The sequence below is a fragment of the Lissotriton vulgaris genome, chromosome 8, assembly GCF_964263255.1.
Source record: "Lissotriton vulgaris chromosome 8, aLisVul1.2, whole genome shotgun sequence".
Lineage (NCBI taxonomy): Eukaryota > Metazoa > Chordata > Amphibia > Caudata > Salamandridae > Lissotriton > Lissotriton vulgaris.
The window spans coordinates 1168746288-1168766348 of NC_141696.1; the positions used below are offsets into that span (position 1 = coordinate 1168746288).

At 49.4% G+C, this 20061-nt stretch overlaps 1 protein-coding gene and 1 pseudogene across 1 annotated transcript in view; one reads left to right on the forward strand and one right to left on the reverse strand.

The window, feature by feature from the left end:
- The window catches only part of VWA8 (von Willebrand factor A domain containing 8), a 1363176-nt gene that overhangs the window by 167027 nt on the left and 1176088 nt on the right, over nt 1-20061 (forward strand). The gene's annotated exons all lie outside the window — the stretch shown is intronic.
- Nucleotides 663-2847, reverse strand: LOC147698434 (28S ribosomal RNA; annotated as a pseudogene).

Sequence of the window (20061 nt, forward strand, 5' to 3'; positions counted from 1 at the left end):
ATTTGATGTGTTGTTTTTTATAATTTTGTTAGAATTGGGTATTAAATTGACAAAATCGGTAAGGAGGGTAATGATTTGTGGAAAAGACAGCACCATCTTGTGCCATCGTAACATGGTTTTTAATCTCCAGGAACTACCCCATCTGGAATTGTGCTTGTTAACTTTGCCATTGCTCACTATCATGCTTACCGCCATGATCCTTGTTTGGCCTAGCTCTATACACTTCTCAAATGATATAGTGATATAGAGACAGTTACCAACGAGGTCACTTGGCGGTAAAGGCACCTATGACTGAGAAGAGGTTAAGAGAGTCATAGTTACTCTCGCCATTTACCCCTCTTCATTGAATTTCTTCACTTTGATATTCAGAGCACTGGTCAGAAATCACATCACATCACCACCTACCTCGGGTCTTCGTGATGCTTTGTTGCAATTAAACAGTCAGATTCCCCTCATTCGCACCAGTTATAAGTCAGCTACTAGGAGCCGACTGAGGCAGAACCCCAGCCCAGCGCCCCAGGTGGGCGATGCCTCGTCTAGTCATGGCGTTCGCCCAGGCTTGCTTTTTCCCCCAGCCGACCGACCCAGTGCTTAGAACCAATTCTTATCTCTAAGTTATGGATCTCACTTGCCGACTTCCCTTACCTACATTGTTTCAACATGCCCGAGGCTATTCACCTTGGAGACCTGTTGCGGATATTGGTATGGTCCAGAACAAAGATTTACACCATCTCGCCTGGATGTGCAACGCTTTCCAAGGCTCTGGCCCCTCTCTTGGGGCGAACCCATTCTAGGGCGCTCAGGCCTTTACAAATAAAAGAGAACTCTCCCCGGGGCTTCCTCTGACTTCTCCTGGGAACGTTTGCGCTATCGCACTGGACGCCGCTAGGGCGCCCGTCTCTGCTCCTCAGGGATTGGAGATCTGAACTCAACTCCCTTTCGATTGGCCGGAGGCAACGGAGGCCATCGCTCTTCTCTTCTGTACGGCGCTCGCCCATCTCTTAGATCCAACTGACCCATGTTCATTTGTTGTTCACATGGAACACTTCTCCACTTCGGTCTTCAAAGTTCTCATTTGAATATTTGCTCTTACTGCCAAGGTCTTTCACCTGCAAAGTCTCCACCTGGCCCTTCGCCCCAGGCTTCCGTGCACATCGCAGCGGCCCTCCTACTTGTTATGCTTTAGCTCGCATGGTTACAGCACCATCCATTTTCAAGGCTAGTTTATTCTGCAGGTAAGTTGTTAGACTTTCGTTAGTGGATTCCGATTTTCATGGCTACCATCCTGCTGTCTGTATCAAGCAACACCTTATGTGGGGTCTGATGAGCATCGGCATAAGGTGGCTTAACCTGGCATTCGGTTCATCCCACAACGGCAGTTCTGCTTACCAAAAGAGGGCTACTAGGCACCCGCATTCCATGCCTTGCTCCACTCCAGCGAGCCAGGCTTCTTACCCATTTAAAGTTTGAGAATAGGTTGAAATCGTTTCGCCCCAGGACCTCTAATCATTCGCTTCGCCATATAAAACTGGGGGTTCCGAGCACCAGCCATTCTGAGGGACACTTCGAAGGGAACCAGCTACTAGATGGTTCGATTAGTCTTTTGCTTCTATACTCTGGTCGAACAACCGATTTGCATGTCAGAACCACTACGGACTACCACCAGAGTTTTGTCTGGCTTTGCCCTGCTCAGGCATACTTCACCAGCTTTCAGGTCCTACCATGTGCCACCTCCCCGACAGAGCAGGCGAGACAGGCTGGTGATGCACTTGCCATTGGCCTCGTGGCGGGATCACACCTCAGCGGCATGCGCTGGCCCTCACCTTCATTGCGCTACAGGGTTTTACTCTGCCCTTTGATTTGCGCACGTGTTAGACTCCTTGGTCCATATTTCAAGACTGGTCAGGTGGGTAATTGACATAGCCGCAGACCCCTGGTGCCCGGCGTGGGCCTCCCGCCCGGCGCTGCGATGTAGTCAGGGTGCACTTAGCACAGTCCACCCCAGTCGACTGCTGGGAGCATTGGGCCCAGACCCCTTGCCCCGGTGCCCTGTGAGGGCGCGGAGGCGGTCGAATCTCCCACAGCCCTGCGGACACAGTGAAGCTGGTGCCAAGGGGCCTGTAACACTCTCTGCCGGAGCAGAGACCCACCTGACAGCCCAAACCCTTCCCAGCCGACCCAGAGCCGGTGCACCCTGGTGGTTGTCCCATGGAGGGGATCTGCCTTCCCAGAGGAACCGTCCTTCCCGCCGTGTTCAATCCTCCGGCAGACTGCAATGACCCCACCCATTTACCTCTATGCTGTTTTACTTCCTCTTGAAATCTCTCTTCAAAGTTCTTTTCAACGTTCCCTTATGGTCTTGTGCCCATATGTAGCCTTAGATGGAGTTTACTATCCAGTATGCATTCACAAGGAATCCGACTCTGAGATCAATTCCGTGTTACCAGTAGACAACCGCAAAGAATCTTTGCCTCGCCAGCTATGAACCCCTTTGCTACCATGAATTCCTCTATTTAATAGAATTTGGAAAGTGCCATTAACTCGTTTTTGTACGAATTGAAATGTTTTTAATTAATTGTGCAAATTAAAATCTTCTATTCTATTCTGAGAAGACCCGATCCCGGCGCACAAGGGGCACCTACCGACCTAACACAATCCACAGGGTGAGCCTCGGTCAGAAGGACTTGGGCCCCCTGAGCGACGCATGGGAAGTCCGTCTTTTGTACGTCACATTTCCCGCACCCGGCGCCAAGCGGGAATTCGTGCTGGGCTCTTTACTTGCCGTTACTGAGGGAATCCTAGTTACATTATTTTTCTCCACTTAGTAATATACTTACATTCAGTGGGTCGCCATGTCTGATCTTAGGTCATAGTCAGATGCTGTAGTGTGGGGGAGCAGGATACACCGGCCCCTAGTCCTTAGGTGCCGAGGTCGTGACAGTGTACCCATGTTCTTGATTAATGAAAACATTCTTGGCAAATGCTTTCGCTTTGGTTCATCTTGCACAGAGAGCTGGTCATTACAAACTCCTCAGCTCCATAACGGCTTGACTAAAAACTGGGAAGTTTGGTAGCAAACATCTCAGCACATTAAGCCCACACTGATGCCAGTGTGGGATTTAATGTCAAATGCACTCGGAGGGCATCTTAGAGATACCCCCTGAAAATCAACCAGCCCTGGTGTGGTTCCTGAATGGCTGTCCACAATTTACCACCATCAGAGAGGTTTCTGGACCCCTGGGCAGAGAGCCTCTGCTCTCTGGGTCCAGAAACAAAGGCCGTCCAGGCCAGACGTGTCATGCCTCCGCCCCCAGGGCTGGGTCCGCGAATGGGAAGCTTCAGTAGCCTGCCTCCTTTGGAAGCTGTCCCTGCCTTTTGCTGCCCCCAGCAACTGTCTCCTACCAGTTCTGCCCCCCACTTTGGGTGGGAGAATCAGTGGGAAAACCAAGCTAGGAAGAGAAGGGCGCCAACCTTCGCTAACCCAACCCCTTAAGTGGGTCGAGGCGAGGTGAAGAACACATCTCGGTCCCGTCCATCTTGAAGATGAGGGGACTCAGCCAATTCGGGAGAGGCTAATGCCCCCTCCCACTGGAGGGTGGCATAATAGGGGTGTATCCACCCCAAGGATGGGACCCATTGGTCCCGACCTGCACACCCCTTTAAATGCCCCTAAATTTAGTATTTGGGGACAACACTGACCCTTGCCTCCTCAGATTCGAGGAAGAAAATAAGGACTGAAGAACGGTGCTGACCTAGGAAGAAGAGGACACCAACTGCTTTGGCCCCAGCCCTACCGGCTTGTCCCGAGTCCGACCTACCTACAGCGAAGAAACTGGCATGCCTAGCAGCCCCCAGAGCCCTGAGGACCTGCCCAGCACTCACCTTACAAACTCTGCCTCTGGTGGGCACTGGATTTGCTCAACGTCTCCAAGACCAGAATCTGGATTCCAGCGACTCCGTGATTCTGCACCACTCTGCACCAGATGCCCACGGCCGAAGTTTGAGTGGCCCAACACCACGAGGAGGTCTCCCCAGTGATCCTGACGTGGGATCTGGTGATACCCGACCTTCCTCAAGCTTCAAGACGACGCTTGCTGTCTCAACCTGAAGGGTCCCCCCGAACGCCACTGGGGCTGGTAAAGAAACACGATGCCAAGAGACACCCCTGCACCCGATACCCCACAGCCGTGGGTGGCTCAATGGACACCGTCCAGGCATCCCCCAAGAACCCAACTTACCTCTCTAGCCGATGGTTGCCTTCAAGAAGTCTCCCTGCCGAGCCTGCTGCAACTGCGCTGAACCGAAGCTCTCCTTTGGAAACCACAGGGCCCCCGACGTCTTCTTGGCACCCTGCACTCATCTGTCCCTGTGCCGCTGGTGGTGCAGCTCCTGTGCTGATTGTTGACCCCTGCAGTATTGACCTTAACCCCAGGAGCTTTGCTCCCACGCCCAAGTAGCCTGCTCATAAGCAGTCCCTAACCGAAGGCTCCCTTAGCCCCATTGGCTAACATTGGGCCCCTTCACTCTGCACCCAGCCGCCCCAGTGCCGCAGGTGGTGCAACTAGAGTGCTTACCTAGACCATGGAAAACTTTGGTTCTAATCCCCAAAACTCCCACTCGTGAGGCAGTGACTTACCTATGAAACCGATAACCATTTTTTTCCCATAGAAACCTATGTTATGAGTTTTTGGGCCTAAAATGTTTTGTGTTGAACTGTTGTTTTTTATGAAGGAAAAAGTAATTATGACTTAAACCAAGAAAAGTCTTACTTACCTTGTATTGTGAGATCCCTCGGTGTGGTATTGAGGCATGCCACCCCCAGTAGTCAAAGTAATCTAAAAGTAATCTGAAAGTATTCTAAAAGTAATTATTGTGTAATGTAAACTGCTTTTTGAACCAATACCAACCTTTAAAGGTTTGCACATTAAACCACAACTGCATTACCTTGTGAAGTCTTGCATTTGAGGACACATTTTACTTACCTGTGCCAAGTCCTGCTTGGTTCTAAAAATAAAACATAAGTAAACCTTTTTATACTAACTAATTGGTCTGGATTCAGTCGTGGAGAGTATGTCATCAGTCTAGATTTAGTGAATACAATAAATGCTAACCCACCCACTGGATAAGCCTAAAAGCTCACCCACACTATAACAAAGAGAGCTGTTTGTACATACATTATTTAGCCTCTTCTATACCTTTGGAGACTCTCTGGACTCTGTGTACACTACACCTTACTTTGGTATAGTATTTACAGAGCCAGCTTCCTAATGAGGGCAGCAGTTAATTCTTCATAAAAACATAATTTTTAAATCCAGCAAAATCCATTTTTATAGCTGTCTGTCTGAAGTTGTTCAGCAGGTGCATAACAACTACCTTAAACTTAATTCAGAAAAAAACATCTACTGATCTTTGGTGGACCTTCTTATTTTTGGTCAAAATATTGGTGACTGCTGCACATGTGCCTCTGCCCTTCCCCGGATACCACTCAGGCAACTCTCAGCAGTAACGTTCAAACAGGACTTTCCTTCAATGCGTAAGTCTCTACTGGCTGCTTTCATTTTCTGAAATTTTTAAAAACAACACAATCTTTTTTCCCTACTGAAGCTCAAGTTTGTGCTGTTCAGGCTGTGGTCCATGCTTATTTAGGCTGCTACAACTTACTCTATTTGGAACTTCCTGTAGATTTGGCACACCATCTTTGGTTAGTACAGGATGCGGCTGCTCACCATTTATCAAAACTACCTTCATTCCAGCTCAGGAGAAAACAGAAGTTTGTTTATTCCTTTGCACCTTTCCTCACCCCTGCAGCTGCTTATCACATGAGGCTGTGACACAAAGTTTGACTAATGGAGTAGTAGTTAAGAGAATGTGTTACTATTTGTTTTTCTTTTTTAAATCTGCACAGGCCCAGCAGGACACATACTTCGTGTGCTTAATTTAAACAGTTTTTATCTTTATCATGGCCGGTGCAGGACAAGTCAAGTCAAGTCAGAGGTTTTTGTAGAGCGCAAAGCTTATCACCGCAAGGTCTCAAGGCGCTTAAGGGAGAGAAGAGCAAGTGGAAACAGTGCCGGGGGATGATTCAGGCGAATAGGAGACCTCATTTCGGGAACAGCCAGGTTTTGAGACTGGCCCGGAAGAGTTTATGTTCAGAGATGGATAAAAGGTGGGAGGGCAATTTATTCCACAGCTGAGGGGCGAGATAGGAAAAGGATCGATGGCCATTTCGGGAGGTACGAACATGAGGCTGGATCAGGAGTGATTTATGGCTGGATCTGAGAGGTGCATACCAATTTAGCTTCTTTCGGAAGTAGTTAGGACCAGATTTATAGAGGATAGCATGCGCCAGACTCAGGATCTTAAAGTGGCTTCTTTGGCGAATGGGAAGTCAGTGAAGTTTTTTCAACGTGCGGGAGGAGGGGGTTCTGGGTGGAAGGTCAAGGGTCAGTCTGGCCGCTGCATTCTGCAGGGACTGCAGTTTGGAGAGCAGATTTTAGTTGAGTCCAAAAAACAGGGCGTTCCCGTAATCAAGCCAGCTGATGACCAGTCCCTGCACCAGAGGCTTCCTCGTTTCAATAGGGAGCCATTTAAAAATCTTTCGGAGATTACGCAGAATCTCGTAGCAGGTTCCGATAACCTGGCTGACATGGTTCTTCATGGACAGGGAGTGATCAATCATTATCCCTAGTTTGCGGATTGCAGGTTTAGGGGAAGGACAGGGGCCAAGTTCCGGCAGCCACCACTCGTGTGACCAGAATTCCTCGGCTTTGCCTAACAGAATAATATCAGTTTTACTACTGTTCAGTTAAAGTTTGTTGCTGCACATCCAGTTGCTTATATCGATCATACAGTTTTTAAAGCGGCGGCGAGTATCAAAATAGTCTGGGCCGCATGTGAAAAGTAGCAGGGTGTCGTCAGCATACGATACAGTTTCAAAGCCGTGTGATTTGATGACATTGGCCAGAGGGGTCAGATATAGATTGAATATCATGGGGCTTAGGATAGATCCCTGGAGTACCCCCACGGTTACTGGTTGGATGCTGGATGTCAGAGAGTCAGCTTGAACTGTTGTAAGGCGGTCCGTTAGATAGTTACCCAGTCAATCCAGGGCTTTTCCTCTGATCCCCATCTCCAACAACCGATGTTTCAAGATGTCGTGGGAGATGGTATCAAAAGCTGCCGATAGGTACAATAGGACCAGAATTGCTGTCTCCCCTTTGTCCAACGTTAGCCTGATATTATCCACAATCTCTAGGACTGCGGTCTCTGTACCGTGGGCAGCACGGAAGCCCGATTGGGAAGGATCTAAAATCCTGTGTGCCTCCACGAATGTAGTGAGCTGTTTATTCACTAAATATTCCAAAACTTTCCCAAAGTAAGGTAACAGGGAGATGGGCCGGTAGTTGACCAATTGGGTAGGATCATTGGAAGTTTTTTTTTTTTAAATGGGCCTGACTAGTGCATGTTTCCAAGTTTCCGGTACCCTAACTTGGTCTAATGAGGAGTTAAAAATGTACAGGAGTGGATCTGCCAGTTGAGGTAAGATTTTGTCGCAGGAACGGGGAAGGAGGGGGTCCGTTGGAGAGCCAGATTTTACTTTGTGTAGGGCCTCCAGTACTTCTGCAAGTGTAATTGGATCAAATTGGGTTAGGCAGGGAGTGGCTGTGAGTGCCTCCGCGGGAGGGTTATCCTAGGTTTTATTGGTGGGATGGAATTGACCAGAATCCTTGCTCGGGAAAGAGGAATAAATTGTTTTAATTTTTTTTTTTTTTTTTTACGGACATGGAGTCAACCCATTCTTGGTTGGGCGTGAAATGAGATTGTTCAACCCGAGGCGAGGTAAATTCTTTTACTATTATATAAAGTTCTTTCCTGGAGTGGGCTGCGTTATTTACCCGTAGTGTAAGGAAGGGCTTTTTAGCCATTTTGATGTTTATTAAATAAAGCAAATGCTGTAGTTTATAGGTCTTTCTATCCTCCTCGGTTTTGGATTTACGCCATTGACCTTCAGCCGCACAGCAGGATTGTTTATCCCCTTTTAAAGCGGCGGTGAACCATGGAGATGCATTACATTCCGTGTTCACAGTTGTCTTTGGGATAGTCTTGTCTAAGGCTTTTAAAATGGCAAAGTCTAAATTGGTAGCCATTTGTGCCACAGGGGTTTCCGGGTGTGGTTGTTGCATTTTAAAATGGGCCTTGAAGATTTCCGTGGTCAATTTGCGCTAAGGGCGAATAGGGACTCATTTTATTAATGGACATGTGCGCAGAAAGTGCAGGGATACTGAACTTTAGTAGGTAGTGATCTGCCCATAGCATGGGAAGCGGGGCCTCATTTCTGAGTTGAGGTGAATTGGTGAAAATGAAATTGAGTGTATGTCCCGCTCGGTGGGTGGAGCCGGTGACCTGTTGGGTAAGTCCTAAGGTTTCCATTGTGCTAATTAAATGGATAGTTTCAGGGTCTGATAAAAGTTTGGCGTGATAGTTGAAGTCTCCTAGCAGGATAAAGTTTTCCGTTGCTAGAACATGGGAGACAATTAATTCTAGGAGGGAGTTAACAAAATTAGATTTGGAGCCGGGGGGCCTATAGACTAGGGCAACACGCCATGTATCGACGCAAAAGACTTTGATGTTAACGATCATGATTTCGGCGGCGGTGTTGGAAACAAATTCTAGCAGCTTGATTTCTGAGGCAGCTTTAGCTGCAATTGCAATGCCTCCACCTCAGCTCCCTACCCTGTCCACCCTGGTGAGATGGTACTCCTCAGGGAATGCAATTGCTATGTCAGGGGAGGCCTGACAGTGAAGCCACGTTTCGGTAAAGAAACAGATGTCGGGTTTCTCAGCATCAATCAGGCCCCATAGCTCAAGTGCGTGTTTGGGTACAGATCATGTGTTGAGATAAAGCGTGGTGAATGTCTTAGCATGACTTATAGGTTTGATGCTCTGCGTGGAAGCAGATTCACATATGGGTACTAGATTCTGATTGTAATGATTAGGGGTAGTAGCGGGGAGAAGTGTTGAGGGCTCACACAGAGGGGTTGTCTGACAACCATCTGATGGCTGATGGGTAAGAGCAATTGCTTCAATGTTAGAAAGTTTTTCGAGGTTTAGAAGTTTCAGCTCATTGCTAGTATAGGTTAACATTGCGTGGTTACACCTCTCACCAGGTGTGATGGAAGGCGTGGGCAAAGGGACCGGGCCACGGGGGACGTATTGGCGCGGACGGGCGCAGACGGGCTTGCCTTTTGCGCGCCTTGTAATAAGACAATACAAAATGCCCAGATAACGCTGGTGGTTAAAGATCCTGCTGGAGAGCAATCATTTGTCTGTTAGTAGTTTTTTAATACTGCGTAGGTAACACCAAACTTAGCAGACAGTGGTCTAGATTTTTGAAATGCTCTACTTTGCCTGCTTTGCTACCTTGTGGTTTTACCCTGGAGAAAGGAGTAGAGGAGAGCTACCAGATCCTTTGCCAACGGATTACAGAATCTTAAGATAAAATGGTCCCATTGAGGACAGTGAAGGATAGATTCAAACACGCTGCCCCTTGGTACTCTAATGAACTCCTTCAGCTGAAACTACACTGTAGACAAGCTGAAAGAACTTGGAGGAAGCACCATCTTGAGGCAGATAAAATTATTTTTAAACAATCACTTCTGGGCTACAAAGCACAGATAAAATGCGCCAAAGCCAGGTACCTCGAGGACACGTTGGCATATGCAGCTAACAAGTCGCAAACCCTTTTTAAAATTGTTAATAATCTCTCTAACCCTGCCTGTGCCACTAATAGCATTCCTGCTTCGCAGGAATTATGCGATTCCCTGGCCTTTACTTTTGAAGACAAGATTACCACTATTTTGAGTGGTCTCTCTGCTTCTAGTACTCTTAACACCCAGTCCACCTTCGAGCCACTGTCCATTTTGACTCCAGCTGACACCAGGGAAGTTATTGCACACCCAACGCTGTCCAGCTTCACCCTTCCTTCCTACGAGGATTTCTGTATCTTGGCCAACTGTGTCTCATCGGGTTCTCCTTTGGACCCGTTGCCACACAAGTTTTGGAAGCTGTTTCAAGAGGAGCTTTTTCTTTCTCTATATTCTATTTTCTGCCAGTCCCTCAGCACTGCCATGGTTCCTGATAGCTGGAAACTGGCAGTGGTATCTCCATTACTAAAGAAAGCCACACTGGACCCCCTCTGTCCTGCGAATTACAGGCCCATCTCTTTATTGCCCTTTCCAATTAAAATCTTGGAAAAATATGTCACCAAATCTCTGTCTAGCTTTATAGAGACCAATGCCTGTTTAGATGTAGCCCAGTTCGGCTTCCGGCCAGCTCACGGTACGGAATCTGCACTGGTGGTGGTTCTGGATGATCTTCGTTCGCATGTCGAAAGTGGTCAAGCAGCATTTTTGGTGCTGCTCGACATGTCGGCCGCGTTCGACACTGTAAACCACTCTACTCTAATCAGTAGATTGGAAGAAAATGGGGTGGTTGGCTTGGCCCGGCACTGACTTGTCTCTTACCTTCACAATAGGCATCAAATGGTGGCCTTACCTCCATTTAGGTCCGGCTCCAGAAAGGTGGGGCAAGGAGTGCCTCAGGGGTCAGCAATCAGCCCCATCTTGTTTAACCTTTATCTTTGCCCCCTGATTAGGTTGATTAAATCCTTCGGCATCTCTGTAATAAACTATGCCGATGACACGCAGCTTATCTTCTCTTTTGAGGGTAAGCATGCCGTTTCTACAGAGACCTTCCATCGGTGCATGCTAGCCACTGGGGACTGGTTGAGACATAATTCCCTCCAGTTCAATGGATTGAAGACAGAGGTGCTGCACTGCTCACTGGATAACATTTCTTGCCCTTTGCCTGTGGACTTTTGGCCACCAACCACCTTGGTCACTGTCGAAGCAGCGAATGCTGCTCACAACCTTGGTGTCATCTTTGGCCCACAACTACAGTTGGATGCCTTTGTAAACAAGAATATTGGCACCTGCATGTTGTTGCTACGAATACTGCGTAAGATCCTCCCCATGTTACCTGTATCAGCCAGACCTGAAGTAGTGCGTAGTATCATACTCAGTAGACTTGACTACTGCAATCCATTGCTTCTAGGTGGCCCTAGTTCCCTGATTAGGCAATTGCAGCGGATCCAGAATATGGCAGCCAAGTTGGCCCTCTCTCGAATGCGCTCAACCTCATCATTTTTGGCGCTTAGAGACCTCCATTGGCTGCCTGTTTATCAGCGGATCTGCTTCAAGGCTTCCTGCATAGTCTTCAGGACACTCCATGGACAGGGGCCTATTGCACTTCAGGAACTTTTTTCATGGTATTCGGCAGCCAGACTTTTACGTTCCTCTTCTGCTTATTTAGGGGCAGTTCCTCGAATCCAGAGGACACGGATGGGCGGCCGCTCTTTTAGCTTTACTGCTGCTAAACTCTGGAATTCTCTCCCACTTTCCTTGAGGAGTTTGAATGAATTATCTCTTTTCAAAAAGGGGCTTAAGTCCCATCTCTTCCCTAGGGCTGCGTGATCCTTTCTGTGTGTGATGCTTGTAGAGTCAAAGCGCCAGTATACCCTTTGGGTGACAGTTCGCGCTATAAAAGTATGTCTTACATTACATTACAATACAGATGAAATGTATTTTATGTGGAAGCTCAGTGGGTTACTGCCTTTGTCACAGAGATCATTGTGTTACTTGCAGATCAGAAGGTACAATCCTAACATAGGACAGTGACAATGAACTGTCACCAAAGAGCTGCATGCAAACATGAATGGTATAGTTAGAACTTTGTTTTTTTTGTTTTGTGATATAGTTAGAACTTCCTCAGTCTTTCATTATTCTAATGTTGCTAAAATGAGTATGTTTGGGCAGATATACAGTTTTATCAGTAAAGCTGATCCCCATGGAATACTCTTTAAATCCTAAGGTTGTGTTTCCCCAGACTAAACCCTCTGTCTGCACCTTGTAATCCTCATTGGCTTATGTGACATTCCCTGTAGACTGATTTACATACTTGTATGATTCATTGTCTCTGTATAATGTGTGCGTGATGTAAAGTACCATGACACCCTACACTTCTATGAGTAGCACTGTACAACAAATGAAATGCATATGAGAGAGGGGCTACGTAAAGATGAGGGGCACTTTTGGAGGGTGGCAGTGAGGGAATCCAAGGAGGAGGTCAATAGGTGGAGGGGCTATGGAGCAATGAGGGGCACTGTTGGAGGGTGACAGTGAGGGAATCCGAGGAAGAGGTCATGGGGTGGAGGGGGAGCTAGGGAGAGATGAGGGGCACTGGTGGAGGGTGGTAGTGATGGAGTCTGAGGAGGAGGTCAAGAGGTGGGGGCTATGGAGAGATGAGGGGCGCTGTGGAGGGTGGCAGTGAGGAAATCCGAGGAGGAGGTCAATGCAGGGCTACGAGGAGATGAGGGGCACTGGTGGAGGGTGGTAGTGAGGGAGTCTGAGGAGGAGGTCACAGGGTGGGGGGAACTACGGAGAGATGAGGGGTGCTGGGGGCGGGTGGCAGTGAGGGAATCCGAGGAAGAGGTCATGGGGTGGGGGGGGGAATAAATAAATGTAAAAACTACAGAGAGATGAGGGGGACTAGTGGAGGGTGGCAGTGAGGGAGTCCGAGGAGGAGGTCAAGGGGTGGGGGGTGCTATGGAGAGATGAGGGGCACTATTGGAGGGTGACAGTGAGGGAATCCGAGGAAGAGGTCATGGGGTGGAGGGGGGAGCTAGGGAGAGATGAGGGCACTGGTGGAAGGTGGTAGTGAGGGAGGCTGAGAAGGAGGTCATGAGGGGGGCTATGGGGAGATATGGGGCACTTGTGGTGTGTGGCAGTGCGGGAATCCGAGGAGGAGGTCAACTGGGGCATGGAGGGATGAGGGGCACTGTTGGAAGGGGGTATAAAGGTATTTACGGAGAAAGAGGTTATTGGTGTGGCGCCAAAAATGACTTTCACATCAGCGCTAAAGCGGGCCCTGTCATGGCTTTCCTGTTTTTGTTTATTTAATTAGCAGTCGGGTCATTAGGGCTACTGTGGCACATACTTTACAGTGCACGCTCATTATATTTACTGCTATATTCAATGTTGTAAGTTTGAAGGTGATTTTACTAATGTTTTTACCGGGAAAAATTAAAGTGGAGCCTGATGGTGCCTGATATGGGGCTGGGGCCCAAGGTCAGCTGTGAGATAAGGTGCACTGGAGAGTAGTAGTGGATAATCAAGTCTGCAAGGGAGTGCGTTGTAGAGTCCGGGGTCAGGTGGAGGTAGTAATGAAAAGGGAATTTCCCTGAAGGCTTGCACAGAGGGAGCCCGAGAAGTGTCACTTGCCTGATACTCCCACCTCAGGAACCTCCTCTTTCCATCAAAGGAACATTACATGGAAAAAACACTTTTTGAGAGTAATAATATTTAGAAAGAGATTTGGAAAAGTGTGCGGTTTACTGGGCCTTGTAAGACTAAGAAGAGATAAAGGAGGGCACTGAAGCAGGCCTGCCCAGACATATATGCACAAATTGAGCCCACAGTGCCCCACCCAAATGCCCCCTCGGCCACCCAAATAAAAATTCCTGGAGCCAGGCCTGTAGTAAATGCTTGCATAAACTTCGGAACTGGCTAACGTAACCATTCTACTTCATTGCCCACTATTAACTGAACTATCTGGTCATGCACATTTCATCAATATGTTTCTGTTGATGCAAATGTGTGGCAAATGTTTGTGCATATTTGTTGTGTGCCATTTTGCTGTGGTGGCGATGTGTTCGGTTTTTGGCCCTGCTATGTTTTGTGCTTCATTATTGTAATTTAATGCTGTTGTGTTGAACTATGGTTATTATATTGCATTCTGTTTTTCCTGCTTTTTTGTGTGTGCTCTGTTATGGGTTAGTTGTGCTGTATGCTGCATTGTGTATGTTACTGTGTTATGCATTTGGTGCCACTTGTAACATTGTAGCAGTTGCGGTTAGTAAATATTGAGTTTTCTAAAAAGTTAACATGTTGAAAAAATTTTGTGTTGGACGCTGCCTCACAGATTGCACCGTTTCAACATGTATAGTGACTAGTCACAAGAGCTATGCCCCAAACAGAGGTTTTTTAGGTCTCGGCTAAAAGACGCGCGTAAGCGCGTCTCCGCCGAGATCTTATGTCACCGAGCGTGCTTCCCAGGAGACAGTCCTGGTCGCGCGCATTTCCTGTTGAGGCGATTGCCGCGGGCCGCGCGCTCAGCCACTGTCTCCTGAGAAGCTTCAAACACGCCTGCGCATACACGCATACACACACGCATGCACACAGACATCCCTACCAATACGGGAGCCGCCCGCTCGCCCCCCCCCCCCCCCCCGCCGACAGATGCGCACCTTTTAAAAACTCTCCAGCAACGGGCCCCTTATGCCGTTACTACTCCGGTGATCAACCATTTTTCAGCGCTTTCAATTGCCCACTATCCCGGCACTCTCGCCCCCCCTTCGCATGCCTCCCAGTGCCTCGTCCGCTCTCTCCTTTGCCCACGATACTGCACCCACCCCTCCCCCACCTCGCCTCACACTCTACGCCGCACCTCTTCTGACAATTCCCCCAGCGCCCACGCACGCACATAGACACACACCCCCGGACACACACACATACACGCGCGCACAAGCACACACACACGTGCACCAAGGCCCCCCATCGCACACATACATATACACACACAAGCGCCCCCCCCCCCCCAAGTAAGGGCACTTACCGCCACTCCGGAGATCTGCAGCCTCAACCACTGCTTCTCCGGCCAGACACTCGTGGGTGCGGGCTTCGCGCACAAGGCGGAAGTCCCGCCCCCACCATAGCTTTCGTTTTCAGGAGTGCGCGCGCCGTAGCAACAATGGTAAGACTTTCATTCTCAGCCAGCCCATCATAGGAGGGTCACGCAGAAGGGGGCGTGCTTTGTGCTTCCTCCACAGCCCCGCAGAGGAAATAAACACGGGGCCAGCCGCGTAGCTGGGGGGGCGGGCTCATCGTCTCGTCATTTAATGGTACAAGTATCTTATTCAGGACTCGTCCAGCTTGTTAGTCTGTACCGGGGGACCTCACTTGGGTTTCATCATGGGGAAAGGTTAAGTAACTGCGTATCAGGAGCAGATCGTTCGCGTGATGACTGGCAGACCGTGTAAGTGCACAACGTACACCTATCTAGCAGGATGGACCAGCCGCCGCCCCACAGAAGATGCCGGTGGTTAGGAGTGTTTATAGCAGCCACTGTGGCGTATTTATTATCTGAGGTATGGTCCCCTTGGTTGGGCTGTTCCAGCAGAATCAGGCAGTCCCAGAAGTTATCCCCATGCTAGGAGCCGATAATGTAGCAGGTGCCCAGCATCCGGCGGAACCACCCTCTGTTTTGTAAATGACTGTGATTCACAATGGTTTGGCCTTGGCAGTAGTTGGGCATTGGGTACTTTACTGGTCCGGAGCTTGCCCCCGGCATAGGGGCGGTGATCACTAGTTCCAAGTCTCAAGGCTGCGAGATCGTCGAGGCTCCAGCCCCAGTGTAGCACTGATTCCCAACTCTCACAATGTTGGCTCAGTCCCGAGGTTTTTTGTAATAAGTGGGGTGGGACACCAAAGCCACCGGTCCCCAGTTGGCGGTGCTTGTTAATGTGGAGCACTTTGTCTAATACTGCCTGTGTCCGCCTTGGTTTTATCTCGCCTGGAAAGCGCCTTGCAAGAGGTCTGCCCGGTCCCTGAACCCGTGTGGGCCTCCAGTTCAGTGGGCGGCAGCCGGGTCGCACTGCTGCCCAGGGTAAAGGGTGGGTTGATCGGGGAGGGGTGAATGCGATTCCTTACCCCTATTACGGTGGCTGCTTTGTCTTGGTGGTGCAGTGTTCGCCACGCCGCTCCGAAGTCAGGTGGGAAGGAGAGGGGGCACCCGATGACAGGAGCCAGGCAGGTCTTCGTCCCTCCTGGAGCCGCCGGCTTTGTTTGTGGACCACCTCAGATCAGTGGCCTCCGGGTAAGGTATATAGGGAGCGGCGGTATCAATTGGAGTCACTCCTGCGAGCAGCTTGTCCTATTTCCTCCCGTGGATCTACACTTGGGCGAGGTGTGTATTCTAGTGCGCCTACTTCCACCGTGTCTCGCTTTGGCCTTACCTCGGAGAGCGCCGTGATTAGGAGAGGAGGCGAGGGCAAAAGCATACAATCTGCATATCATTCAGTGCGGCATGCGCTCCGCAGGTACTGCAATGATGGTAGCCTCGTCTGCAACAGAAAACATGCAGATATTTAGGGGCTTTTGTCGCGACTCTGGTGGAGCTCCTGTCTTAAGGCGCCATCTTCATCGGCGCCAAGCCATAACCCCCCTCGGTGGTGTTTCTTGTTTTAAAATACTTTTTTTCCTTCCTCGAGTGTTAACTGTTCTGACCGAATCTGGGATCTAGTGTCATTTTTCTTAAAGCATTTGCCGAGTCTTTGATGAGGCACTGTGTCACATCTCATTTGGGCTATTTCTTTTGGCCTACACTGGAATCCGGGACGCAACTTGCTGCTTGGTTTTAGGTCTTTTTAGAAAAGGGGGTGGTGATGAACAGAGTGTCTGAATTAAGCAGACCACTCTTACCCAGTCCAAAGATCAGGGCTTGATCCATCACCGTTATTTATCTCACTGCCCCATCCCAGATCAGAACCTGGCTATATGCAAATCAGTCTGTCCCTGGCCCAGTGCATCATGGGAACAGGGCAGACTAAACTACCAAGCCAATTCTTCACCAGAAAGGAGACAAGCTACCGGGGACCGGTTTCTGGCATTTCAGCCGTCTTCGGCCCGGCTTGCTTGAATCCTGATGGAGCAGTGAGAAAGGGTGCTGTGTATTGGCAATGTTAATGACAATGCCATTTATTTGTGATTTAAAGAAAAAAAAAATGTCATGAGCAATGCCAATAGCTCTACCATTAATGATGCCGAGACCATTGCATTGCAAATGCTTGTCTGGTAAATGCAGCGCCGGCTTTAAGATAGTGTGACCGGTGGGTTCGCACTGGCCGCTGACCTGGAGGTGGGGGCCAGACCTCAGATGGGGGTGCTGTGTTTAGCAATAACTTACTATTTAAAAGCAGCAGATTCAGAGTGCAAGCAGCAATGAAAATGTCAAGATAACTCTTGTGATGTAATATTCTTGCTAGAGAGACACAGATCAGAGTTTTGTCTAGTGGCAGTTTTGACTCACCATAAAGTGGCACAAGGGTTTAATTTGCCTGCTGAAAAAAACAGATCTGTATTTAAAGTGGATAGCTGAGTGGATTAGTAAAGCCACCGCCGATAGGAGAATAGGGTCAGAAAATAGGTCCCCAGAGAGGGAGTACCTTCATAAAGGTTTGACTACAGGGCTCCCTCTCCCTTTCCCTCCACGAAGCTAGTTCTAATCAGTGAGGATACAGTTCTGTTAGACGGACCGGGAGGGTCGGCCGAGGACAAGGGGAGAGGTCTCCAGGGAGAGCCGTCTCCAGCGATCGTACAGACGAGTAACTTCCCCCCCACAGATGTACACCACACAAAGATAAGGTTTAACGTTCTTTATAAGCAATCTTGAAGTACGGTGGAATGGTACAAGGAGGTCTGGACTCAGGGGTCCCCTCGATTCTAGTCTCTTGGATGGGAAAGGGGTAGCGGGACAGTCTTATTACCAATCTGGTAGATGCAATGATATGATGGGTAGCTCACAATCCTCGAGCTCGGCGTTCTAGATGGACGGGCCGCGGCAGCGCCGGCAGGTCCCGAGATGGTCGTAGGTAGCGACTGTCCGCGGCGGCGCCAGCAGGTCCCGGTGAAGGTGGTCGTTACAACGGTCCGCGGCAGCGCCAGCAGGTCCCGACGAGGTTGAAGGATGCAGAAGGTTGCGGCAGCGCCAGCAGGCAAGATGATAGTTCGCAAGGCAGGGCTACGGCAGCGCCAGTAGTCCGTCAAGGATGAGTTCTTCACGGGGTCTCTCGACTCCAGGATACAACTGCCTTCCTGCTCTGGAGCTGCCCCAGTTATAGGGCTGGCGCCCTTTGATGTCCGGACCCTCTCACTTGGAGGTCGGGAGGTCCGGGATGAGGGAGTCCAGACACCCAGCAGGGGGGTGGAGCCAGCGCCCGGGGGAGCTGGTGGCGATCGGCACCTGGCGGGGGAGAGCCATCGACACTTCTTTCTCCCATTGACCTGCCAAGTGGTCCGCTCACCTCCTGGGTGGATGGTGGTGCCGGGATGTCGGGGCCTGGCCAGGCCCAGGGTTAGGGTCGATCTGAGGCCACGCGGCCTCGTGGTGCAGTGTCCATGATGGCGGCCGGGCCGGGCGAGGGCCGGTAGTGGTTCGGCCCCAGAATACAGAGATGTCCGGGGGTAGGAGTCCCGTATGAGACGGGGGTGCGGGTTGCTTCTGTGGGTAACACCTGGAGGGCCGGGGCTCGGGCCCTGTCATGCGGGGGGGGGAGCAAGCCCTTCATGTGGCCTGTCCAACAAGTTCCCACAGATTTGGATATAACCTGGTGTGGACAAAGGATCATTCGGGTATTGTATGTGTGTTTAACCCCTTCACTGCGGCGGTTATTCCGCCGCAGTGCTAAGAGGGTGGGGCGGCCGCACGGCGGCGCATGCTGGTGCCGGAACCGCTCTGTCACCAGCCGCGGTTGCGCTGCGCTCCTGACGGAGCGGTTCCGTCACGGCCCTGCCCGCTCAATAGAACGTTCAGCGCAGGCGCGGAATCCGAGCTGCGCAGGCGTTCCAAGCGGGCCGTGACGGAACCGCTCCGTCATCAGCACAGCACGACCGCGGCTGATGACGGAGTGGTTCCGTCACCAGCAGGGGAGGGGTTAAGGTAAACACTACATTTAAGGAAATATTATAGGGTCACAACTGGGTTAAGTACGGTCCTGAACAAAGTCCAGGACCCTGGACGGGGCCTCCACAGGGCTGCAACATGTCAACCTAGCGGTCAATGAGCACCATAGCAGGGCTATTATTGTACTTGATTACATGCTTTTTATCATCCCTCCATCACCAATGAATAAAGTTTATGAAATTTCTGACAGATGGTAGGGATTTTTATCCAGATAAACCCCCCCCCCCTTATTTCCTTTTTCACCTTAGTTTCCTACTTTTTCACCTCAGTTTCCAACTAATAGTGACATCTCAGCTGTTCGTCATTAGAGTATGATTTGGCAAACATGGGATGGCCAATGATAAAGCCTGAATCCTGGGAGGTGTGTGAGGCAATCCTGAACTTTTTTTAGCACATCTCAGTGCTGGTCCAACAATAATTTGGAAACCGACAGTCGCGGGAGCATTCCTTCATCGGAAGTACACCTACATAGGAATGTGGCTCGAGACCACAAAGAATGGACTTGATGATTTAAGAGCCTGGTCATGTTTTGGTGGAAATGATTAGTTAAGCTAGCCCTTCCCAGCGCTTTAAGACAAATTAAATGTGTGCGAGAGAGGGGCTATGGAGAGATGAGTAGCCCTTGTCCCGGGTGGTAGTGAGGTAATATGAAGAGGAAGTCATAGGGGGAAGAAGGATGGGTTAAAAAAGATTGTCACACCAGGCACCACTAGCGCTAAAGCCGGCCCTGGGTATATGTCTGTGGATAAACGTGTCTCTATCTACGTAAATCCCAATATTCCTACCAAGAAAAATCTGCATATCCACCTCGTGTGCAGTGATATCCTAGAATCCCTTAGCTGTTTTACTGAAGAAAACATGCCATCGACATCTTTAGACTATGCAATATCAAAACTGAAGCAAGAGCCACTTATTCTGGAATCATTTTTCCACAAAAGTATAAAGAACAACATGTTTTATTTGTTTTAAAGTTGATCTGATGCAGGGAATTAAAATCATATAGTTCATATTTTGCTTACATACAAGATCAATTCTCAAACTCCCAGAAGCAAAACACAGTTTTGTATGAAAGGTGAGAATTTAGATTATGCTTACAACCCTTGATGAGGTGTGGAAGCGCGTTTTCAGCGAGTAGCACGCTACCCTGAAACCCAAAAAGTATTAGTGGTGAATTAGTATTAGGAGATTTCTAATTAATTTGAGTGG